A 10556-nucleotide genomic window follows, 5' to 3' on the forward strand; every position below is an offset into this window, starting at 1 on the left:
GAATAGGTTGTGCTCTGCCTTCACACAGAGAGCTTGTCACTTTCACATTGTCTCTGCCGCCATCTTGGAGCCAGGGCAGGAGAGTGAGGAAATTCAAAGAACTTAAAAAAGAAACCTTTTGAAATTTCACCCAACCTCAAAGGAGACACCAGGTATAGAACTAGAGCCCTCAGTCCCACTCTTCAGTTCACTTTCTAGACCTGTGGAATGATTCACAGAGAACTACCTACTGAAGTGCCTTGCTTTGAACTCCACAATACTGCCTTGCTGCATCTGGAAGGACTGTTTTCTGATTGGAGCCTGCATTGAACCCTTAGTGAGAAGGCCTGCTGTTTGAGCCCTGCACCTTCACCTAAACCCAGAACTACCAGAGTGACTCTAAGGGCTAGGTTGTTGGCCTAATGTTGTGAGCCACAGGGACATAACAGGCTCCAACCATCTTGATCCAGCACCTCGACCCTGCTGGAGGGAGTTCATGACCCCCAAGTGGTATCTCTCAGGTCCTGGACTCTTGGTGTGGCCTCAGTTGAGTTCTCCTTAAGTTTTTGAGCTCTTAGCGAATGCCATTGGGCCGTTAGTGCCAAACCCTTGACTCCTGCTCCAGCTCTTCACACTACAGCATCATCTGCTTACGGTGACTGCCAACACGCAGCTCTACCCACAACTGTCCAAGACGCCAACAGGATTTTCATGCTACAACAATGACAATGCATGATGCCTGCCCTACTCTTCGCACTACTTCAACACACTACATCAACTGCAAGGCTCTCCATGCTCTGGCCTCCTCCACTGCGAACTGAACTCTTTGGACAAACTTGTTCCCTGTGTCCAGCCTGTTCTCCATTGTGGTCCACCTGAGTTTGTGACTTTCACCAGGTCTCAGACGACCAGATGGACACGAGTGGCACTTTTTGGTGATATTTTCTTTAAAAATGCATAACTACAGTTCGACTAATTAGATTTTTAATGTTTTGGTGTCAATTTATTACAATCTACTCTATTTTTCTATGTAATACTGTCTGTGTGCTGCATAAATATTAAGCCTGACTGCTTTTTGAAGCTACACAGGGTTAAGCACAGTTCAACTTACTGACGTTTTGTGGTTCACAATGCCTGGGAATCAGGCTGTTGATTGTCTGGCGATAACACCACAGTCACTAACAACCCCATTTCTCAGGGTGTTTATTTGTACTGTTTTATTTCTATTGTGATAAAGGAAGCGGATATGTGTAATGTGTACCTCAATTGTGGAATGACTTTTCACCATAGCTTCTGTATGTTGTGTGATCTTAGAATGTTTACTTGTGAAAGAACTGGTTGTTAATGTAAAAACAGTTAATGTGAGAAGCTGGGAGCTTTTGTAAATACATTTGCTGCTACACAGCCTCTGTGTGAGAATTATTAATATTCCACCTATATGAATTTACTTCACCAAGTTCCAACTGTGCACCACAAAGACCAAGTTTGCAGGTCTAGCCATATTTGATAATAACTTCAAAAGAGGACCCTGAAACATTTAAGTAAGAGCAGCCAGCCAGGGTATATAACATGGAGAACCAACAAAAAACAAAGGCCCATATTTATACTTTTTTTGCGCTGCAAAACGGCAATTGTATTTTGCAAGTTTGCGCCGCTTTTGCATCAAAAAAGTACGCAAATGCGGCGCTGAAAAAGTATAAATATGGGCCAAAAGCTGTCTCAAATTGACTGGTAAAGTTAATTTCTCACAACTTTTGCTTATGATGCATCATGCTGGAGCTACATTCATTATATATGAGGCAATACTATATTGAAAAGAGTTTTATTGATTTCCAGTCACACCACATAATTCAAAATGTCTCAGGTATACATAATTTATAATCAGTTCATCAAATAATACACATAGTATCTGGGTCAAAATAGTAAAGAAACAATCACCCCACACTTTAGACAGACATATTCACCGTGACCGCCACTCCCGGGCTCACAGTAAGAACCCTTCACCTATACAAGAAATAATCAATAGACATTATTACCTCCAAACAAACAAGTATTGCTCAAATGCAACCCCAAATTCAATGTCCACAGCCTAGGATGCCCACATGGAGTACTCTAAACAAAGGGACCAGATAGTGTTAAGACACATCGGGCACGGAGGCCTTAACAAAAGAAATACAAATACAGATTAGAATTCATAAACCTACCCTTGCTATTTGTCAGAAGGAGATGTGAATCCTTGTATACTACATGGTTACTCCAAGCGCACTGATGAAGTCAGACAGTGCTCCGGGTACGTTGTTCTAACCGCAAGGAGAAATGATCCTGCTATCAACAGATCAAGGCAACAAAAGATAAGAAAAGACGAACTGCATGAAGTGACGCCCCCACATATAAGTATTCTTGTAGCGTTCCCAATGACCAACCTATTGCCCACTGCCCCACGTGAGGGCAAACCATACAGGAGTAAGGAAAAATGGAGCCCAAGAACAACCAACCAACTATATAGATGACACCAGTTGCGCAGATGATGGACAAAAATGTCCAAACTCTAACTCAAAAACAGAGCCAAAATGGTCACGTGGTCTCTGTAGCAGGGAAAAGGTTAAAGCCGGGTAGCCAGGCGTAGCCAACATATTGTACGGGTCTGTCCCAAACGGACCGCACGCCCCCATTGAGTGTTTTTCACAACCATAATTTACAAACATGGCCCAGGGAGCCACACGGTCCCTAAAGTGAAACAGGTAGTCGGACAAAGCTGATACACAGAAGGGAGGGCAAACCTCCCCATGCCGCTCTCTCTTACCGTAAGACTAAGGGGATTCCCGCTAGATATGTAGATAGTTGACGGCACAAACCGTCACCAAGATCAACAAGCATTTGCAGTGCAATAGGTCTCACATTTTCTTGAGTTAGAGCTATTGACATTGTAATTTCATAACTGGACTTTTCTTGCCACATAAATTGGTCAACCCTGCCTCATGATTTCATCTTTTCCTGCCATATAATTTGAGTGACCCAGCATTTAACTAAAGTACTTCCATTTACCTTCTTCCTCTATCTTAAAACATATACAATTATCATATAAACCTTTATCAGAAATAAACTTTTGGTATTATCATGTAATGCTCAAAACACCATAACAAAAATATAATTTGGGACAGATTTGAGGGTGAAAGGAAAGAGGGAGCTGAGAGTAAAGATGGAGAGGACAAGTGGCGTAGTAGTGGTGTCATGGGCCCTTTAGCAAGAAAGGGAAATGGTTGACTGGAATTTTGGTAGGAAAATACAGCATTAATTAGAGTTGAGTGAGGTCGGTAGGTCTCTGGGCCCCAGCGCCACTGCACCAACTGCTCCAATGATAACTAGGCCTCTGGAGAGAAAGTGGATGGGGCAGAAGAAGAGAAGCAAAAGGAATACACCAGAAAATAGGAAGAAAGAGAAGGGATCACAAAGAAATAAATGAAAGAAGGGAAAGAAAGAACAAGAAAATGAAATGACAACTAACAGAAGAAATAGAGCAAACGTGTGAGACAAAAAAAAGAGAAGGAAGCTAGTAAACAAAAGATAAACAGGAAAAAATAATGAAAGAAGTGCAAAAACAAAGAGAAAAAAGAACATTAGAGAAAAAAGAGATATGATGAGAGAAACAAGCAGTGAAAGAATCAGGGCATGTATGTACTGACACATTTCCCACAGACACAGAATGGGAAAACCACTTTGACACTTCGGGTCATGACAAGTAACTTGTGGCTTTTTCATACAGATGGGAAAAAGAGGGCTTTATAGTAAAAAGTGAATTGACAGATAAATAAAACACTAGAGAAAGGAAGGAAGAAAGATCTCAAAAAAATAAAGTGAAAGGACGCATTCCGAGTAAAAGGAAAGAGCAAATAAAAAAGACAAAGAAAGAATGAAGGGAAGAGAAAAAAATAGTGAAAGAATGAACACCTGATGAAGAAAAAAGAGAGGAACGAAACAAGGAAAGAAATGGAAAAGTTTTTGTGAGTTTGAAAGAGGAGGTAGCAAGAGGGAAATAAAAAAAGGGAGAGGAGTAGAAAAAACAGTTGAAAGAAAGAGTGACTGTGGATTTTAAGAGCTGGAAATAGAAAAGTTGGGGAGAAAGAAAACATTGAGAGTAAACAGAGTAAAGCAAAGAACTTAGGGCCAGATGTAGAAAGCAGTTTGCACGTCGCAAACAGCGAATTTCGCTGTTTGCGACGTGCAAAATGCACGTCGCAATGCACAAAACCCGTTTTGCGATTCAGTAACCTGGTTACCGAATAGCAAAACGGGTTTGCGAGTCGCAATTAGGAAGGGGTGTCCCCTTCCTAATTGCAAGTCGCAGTGCAATGCAGGATTGCTTTGTGAACGCGGTCACAAACCAATCACTGTTTGCACCCTTTTGAAATGGGTGCTAACCCATTCGCAAAAGGGAAGGGGTCCCTACGGGACCCCTTCCCAGTTGTGAATGGCACTGCAAACATTTTTTGAGAGCAGGCAGTGGTCTAATGGACCACTGCCTACTCGGAAAAAATGAAACAAAAACATTTCATTTTTCGTTTTTGTAATGCATCTCGTTTTCCTTTAAGGAAAACGGGCTGCATTACAAAAAAAAAAAACTGCTTTATTAAAAAGCAGTCACAGACATGGTGGTCTGCTGTCCGCAGCAGGCCACAATCCCTGTGAATGCGGCAACTCGCAAGTGGTCGCAGATGGTGTCAGGGACACCATCCAACATTCCGAATTGCGACTCTCAATTTGGAATATTGCTACATCTGGCCCTAAGTGAGATAGGTGATACAGACCCTCCTAAATAATGATGGTAGCTAAGAATAGATTTACTTGGCTCCCCGCATCCTGAAACTAAAGTCAGTGTGGAACAACGGGGGCCACTGCAGAACAGCAGGCGGTGCATTAGCAGAGTTGTATGTGAACTCCCATACAGCAATATTGGGGCGCTCCAGATCAGGACTGAGGGTATAGACAGAGCGGTGTCCCGGCCCAGTGCTGGAATAATAGAAGAGCAGCGCGTGAGGTATGAGAAGTGGAGCGCCGTGTAATTCCTGGTATTGGAATAATGGGGCAGGTTAGGCTTGAGGTGCACTGACAGAGTTGTATGTGGGCTGCAGTACTGGAATAGTACCAGGCATAAGGTCAGAAGTGAGGTATGTTAATGGTGCTATGTGTGGAACCTAGTATTTGGGTGCCAGTGTTGGCAGGTGATAGCCTGGAGGTGCCCTGGTGAAGCTACAAGTGGGGCTCAGCATGGGAGTGGCATTGCCTCTGCAGCACAGAAGCGAGGAGTCCTAAGAAGAAATGTGCACTGAATGTTAGAATTGATGGATTCTTGCGGAGCTGTGGTGGTTCCCATCAACAGTGGCGTTGAATGTTAGACCTGAGGTGTTCTGGCTGAGCTATGTTTTGCTCTTCTGAATAATAGAACTGAACTGCTGTAATTGAACTGTATGTGAGCGGGGTCCCAGTATAGGAAAGGAAGTGACTTTGTCGGAGTAGAACCGAAGTGCTCTGATGGAGTTGCACCTGAGGTCCCAGTACTTGAACAGCAGAGTGTACTGACTGTAAGAACTGAGGTCCTCTGGCAGACATTGTGTGTGTGAGGGGTTCTGGCAGTGGGACGGCTGAGGGCTTGGAGTGTGTGAACTGCGGTGCACCGATGGAGCTGCGTCCGAGGTCCCAGTACTAGAGCAACAAAGTGTACTGACTGGAAGAACTAAGATGTTCTGACAGACAGCGTGTGTGGGGTTCCTGGCACTGGCACGGCTCAGGGCTTGGCGTGTGTGAACTGATGTGCACTGATGGAGCTGTGTCCGAGGTCCCAGTAGTGGAGCAGCAGAGTATACTGACTGGAAAAACTGAGGTGCTCTGGCAGACAGCGTCTGTGGCGTTCGTGGCACTGGCACGGCTCAGGGCTTGGAGTGTGTAAACTGAGGTGTACTCATGGAGCTGCACCCGAGGTCCCAGTAGCGGAGCAGCAGAGTGTACTCACTGGAAGAACTGAGGTGCTCTGGCAGACAGAGCGTGTGGGGTTCCTGGCACTGGCATGGCTGAGGGCTTGGAGTGTGTGAACTGAGGTGCACTGATGGAGCTTTGCCCAAGGTCCCAGTAGTGGAGCAGCAGAGTGTACTAACTGCAAGAACTGAGGTGCTCTGGCAGACAGTAGGTGTGGTGTCCCTAGCACGGCTGAGGGCTTGGAGAGTGTGAACTGAGGTGCACTGATGGAGCTGCAAGTGGGATCCCAGTATGGAGCAGAAGTGGGCACTGTCTCTAAGGATAGCGGAGCCCTGGTAGAGCTGGATGCGTAGGCTATAAGCAATTACAAGAGACCCTCCACCCTTGCTCTCAGCATCCCATAGGCAGAAACACTACATGAAGAAAATCCAAGCCAAGGAAGGGCGGGAGCCAGGCAGCTGAGGGAGGGTGCCAAGAGCCTACAAAGACCAAATGTGACCAAGATAACAGCCTTATTCATATCCTTGTTTACAGCTAATCTCAGGGGAAGAATGCTCTGCAAATGAAATGGGAACCCTCCCTGGACAGGAGCAGAAAACAAAGTTAAAAAAAGTCCCCTACAGACCAGATAAACAGGACAAAGCGTAATTACACAGTAGTTAGTCCCTGCTCCCACACAGAAGAAGGAGGGACAAAGAGTCATGACTGACCACTAGCAAGCAAGGATTTTTAAATGACACTGAAACTAACAAATGAAGTAGCTGGAAGCCCACAGAAGAAGTATACTTTTACAAGAGGTTGCATGCTTACTCTCGACCTAAAAATGGACGACTAGAAGAAGAGGTGGAAATAAAGACAGGTCAGGGCAAGTCACATGTTCACATCTCAGAGGGCAGGAGGAGTTTGGGCATCATATTGAAAAGGTATTGAAAAACCACCTGCGGGGGGAACAAAACAAAGATAGTGAACACTGTAAGGAGGACAGAAAGTCCTAGGCGCTAGATGAAACTGCCAAGTATAAGCTAGTCCAATCCGGCAGGTGGCCTAAAGAGGAGTAAATAAATCAAGAAACATACTGAGAATGACCCCTATTTAGATGATATCAGTCCAAAAAGGAACCTAAAAATAACACAAGCCGGTAAGCAAACAAGATGAAAGGAAACCATTAAGTCAGTCTTATGTCAAGACATCATAGAAGATGAAGGATATACTGTCCACCCATAAGGGACAAACCAGTGTCAAACGGACCATCAGGGAGTCATGTGGGAAAGACAGGATCCATTAAAATAATTCCCATTCAAAAATATACCATAGCCCAAAGGACGACTAATGGACCATTAGGATGAATGAAAAGAGATATCTGCAGCAAAAGAACAGGAACAACTGGTCTGGTCAAGGATACTACCTTATGCCATTCTCCCAAGGGATAGACTCCTTCAAGCCATTGTCATATGTACCAATTGTATAGATCCAAAATACTTTCCCCCTTTTCCTTTGTTTATTGGTGTCCTGTCCTCTGATAGATTGGATCTTTTCTAAGATAATCCATTTTAGCTTGTTTTCTATATGTTTCGCCTGTCTCCAGTGTTGGACCAATGGGGCCACCTCTTTTTGATTGTGTATAGCTTATATATGTTCACTATAGAGCTGTCTGAATTCCCTGCTCGTTTCTCCAATATATCCAAGTCCACAAGTGCACACAAAAATATACATGAAATTCGTTGTCCTGCAGTTTGTCATGTTGAAAAGTCGGATATTTTTGTTTCTCCTTTTTTCTTTCTTTTAGCCATATTTGATGCCAAAAGATTGTGAGGAATTTCACTTTGCAAGTTTTCATCAATGACAACCGAAGCACAAACAGCAGAAAGTATCCAGGCCGACCTGATAAATGTAGGTGAAAGTGAAAACCTTTCCTAGAGAGTATATTCGTTCATACAAAGCCACGTGTTAAACATGGATTGGTTTGACACTAAAAATCTCCTGAGCCGTTGCCTTTGGAATGCCCACCTTCAAACACCTGTATCTGAACACATAAGCGACTGCAGTACTTAGTTTATTAAATAATACATTCCCCTGCTCCAATTTTTGCTCAGAAGCCTTAATTCCAACTCATGCTTTTATAATCCGCCACCAGACACCCCCATGCCATCCTTCTCTCTCCCTTTTGTGTTTTTCTCTCCCTTGCACAGGGTCAAAGTCTGAAGAAAAGAAAAAACCCCAGACCCAAAAAATGAGTGCCAGTGGGCCCCACCTCCACCGCAGCTCAAACTAGGCACGAGGTGACCGCTATTTTAGATGCACGCTTATTACTCTGCATGGAAACAAAGGGGGCTGTCAGCTCTTGCTCCATAGAAAAGAATGGCTGCTCTGCTTATCAGTAAACCTTCAGGAATATAAATAAAACGAATGAAGCAATGTTTCTGGTTTCAGAGATAAGCATTACGCAACAATATCTGTCCTGTAGCGTTACAACGTTATTCCAGGTACTGTATATCACTCTGAAGACTTTTCAGAATGGACAATAGATAAGGAGACATTGCAGCAAGCAGTCTGGTAAACAAGAACAGAGACCATAAACCTTTTCTGGATTTTTGCAGCATACCAAGTAGGTTTGATAAAGTATATGCATTTACTGATTTATTTTTGCAGAAAGTGGGAACCAGGTCCTAGGGAGCAGTAGACCCTTGTAGAGGCTATTGGTAAATATTCAAAGTAAATACATTCAATACATATACTATTGACATAAGCTACTTTTAGGTATTTCTAGAGACAGACAATAGTCATGTCAATGTCAATGTATACTTTAGGACTGCATAATTTAGTTGATGGGGCACTCTAGGCAGACACCAAATCGCCATGTCACTTTAAAGCCAACAGGCTTGCTTTATTGCTTATTAAATGTGGTGACAAAGGCAGCACTCCCTTTTTTTACATTGTGAGTGACTGGACACAGCCTTTAGGCCAAATAGTGGTTCTTGTGACAAGATTTATATTTTGAGTTAGGCCCATACAATGACATTGCTGGTTTCTAAGATTAGTGCCTGCTGGTGCAAATTATCATGTTACCTCAAAGATAATGGTAGCAGTCTTGATGTGCGGTATTAGTTGGCAACCTGGTTATTCCGTAAGGCCCTTTGGAAGGGGGCTCCAATTTGCAACTCTTCACTGAAACTTGCAAATGTTTTTAATTTTGTACATATTCTTAAACTGTGGGACATTGTTGGCCCTGGCCTTCTCTACAGGGTAATCCCAAAATTCTTACTTCACCTCCTCCATTTCTTTGCTGAATTTGTTTTTTTGGCCTTGTGACTGCATGTTACTACTACTAACCAGTGCTAAAGTGCTTGTGCTCTCTGCTTAAAACATAGTAACATTGACTTATGCCCAATCAGCATATTTAATTTTCTTATAAGTTCACAGAAGAGTGCACTACATGTGCCCAGGACAAATACATTAAATGTTACTAATGGGCTTGCAGCACTGATTGTGCCACCCACTTAAGTAGCCCTTTAAACAAGTCTCAGGCCCACCTTTGCAGAGCTCATATGTACAGTTTAAACTGCCATGTCGACCTGCAAAATAAACCTGTTTGCCAGGCCTAAGCCGTCCCTTTTTATACACATCATTCACCCCTAGGCAAAACCCTGGGCAGCCCAAAGGTCCGAGTGCAGTGTATTTAAAAAGTAGGGCAAGTACTGATAGGTTTTACATGTCCTGGTAATAAAAAACTACTGCAAGGCCTATCTCTCCCGTAGAATAATATTGGAGTTGCCTTATTACATTTTATAAGTGTAACTTCTAAATGGGAAGAGATGATTCCTTCTAGCTTGGGTCTCTGGAATCACAATTTAAAATCCTGACTAATGGTGAAGTCGGATTTCAAATTGCAGTTCTGAAAATGCCACGTTAAGAAAGTTGGTATTTTCTTGTCTCTCCTCACATGACTGGGTGTAGTAGGTTTTCCTCTTAGACAGCAACACAGAATAGGAGCTTAGGTGTGACTTGATGAGACATCCAGGGGAGGAAGGGTGAGGGGAGGAGCTGGGCACAGCCTCACTTACACCTGAATAGAATGTGTCCTGTACACACACAAGGGGCTTATCAATCTTGTATTGTCACTCCAGTTTGCTTGGAGCCAGGTCAGGGAAGGAAGGGAATTCCAAGCACTTCAAGGCAACGGTCTAACAATCTTGTGTTGTTACTCCAGTCAGCTTGGAGCTCGGGCAGGGAAGGAAGGGAAATCCTTACACTTCAAAGCCACTGTCTAGAAGCTTTCCCCACCTTCCAGAACCAGGGCCCCAAAGTTGAAATACTGGACCTTAGGCACCACTACTTCAGTACACTTCAGCACCCGTGGATACTCTGACAGGATGAAGGAATGCTGTGCTGCTGGAGGCCTGCCACTTGGCTGGCCTACTGCTTTGCTGGACTCCTTCTTTGCTGTGCTGACCTGCTGCCCCACTTCCTGGGTGAGAAGAATTAGACCTGCATCGCTTGAACCCAGAACCCAGAGTGACTCCAAGGGCAAGTTGGCTGGCCTCCTGATCTGAAAGCCTCAGGGACAGAACAAGCTTCCAACAACCTTGCATCTGCACCTGGACTCTTAA

Source organism: Pleurodeles waltl, chromosome 5, assembly GCF_031143425.1.
Source record: "Pleurodeles waltl isolate 20211129_DDA chromosome 5, aPleWal1.hap1.20221129, whole genome shotgun sequence".
Taxonomy (NCBI): Eukaryota; Metazoa; Chordata; class Amphibia; order Caudata; family Salamandridae; genus Pleurodeles; species Pleurodeles waltl.